The sequence below is a fragment of the Oratosquilla oratoria genome, chromosome 39 (assembly GCF_046742065.1).
Source record: "Oratosquilla oratoria isolate Oo_2021 chromosome 39, ASM4674206v1, whole genome shotgun sequence".
Lineage (NCBI taxonomy): Eukaryota > Metazoa > Arthropoda > Malacostraca > Stomatopoda > Squillidae > Oratosquilla > Oratosquilla oratoria.
Genome location: NC_134815.1, coordinates 39,868,160 through 39,868,659, shown reverse-complemented (window position 1 = coordinate 39,868,659; position 500 = coordinate 39,868,160).

Genomic DNA, 500 nt, shown 5'->3' with positions numbered 1-500 from the left:
ATTGAGTTCCATACACACATACACGCGGGCACAAACACGCACACACAAATACACACACACACACACACACACACACACACACACACACACACACACACACACACACACACACACACACACACACACACACACACACACACACACACACACACACACACACACACACACACACACACACACACTATTTTTATTTATGTCTATGTGTCTGGGAGATGAATTTATAAAAAAAAAATCATTTGTAATACACAGTGAGAAGTTTTGCACACTGGCTGGAAAACATGTCTCGTAGCACTGCCTCTGAACGAGCATACGAAGCTGTTATCTTCATCAGAGGTAATACAATGTCTCTCACTATTTCACTTTGTGTTCTCACAAGCTGCAATTGAAACAACAGGTGATTGGGACCATCGGCCCACTTGGGATTGAGCTTCACATTAAACGAGTTGGCAAGATAGACACTAATAATATAATTGATAACTAACCTCATGTTTTCCCGTACT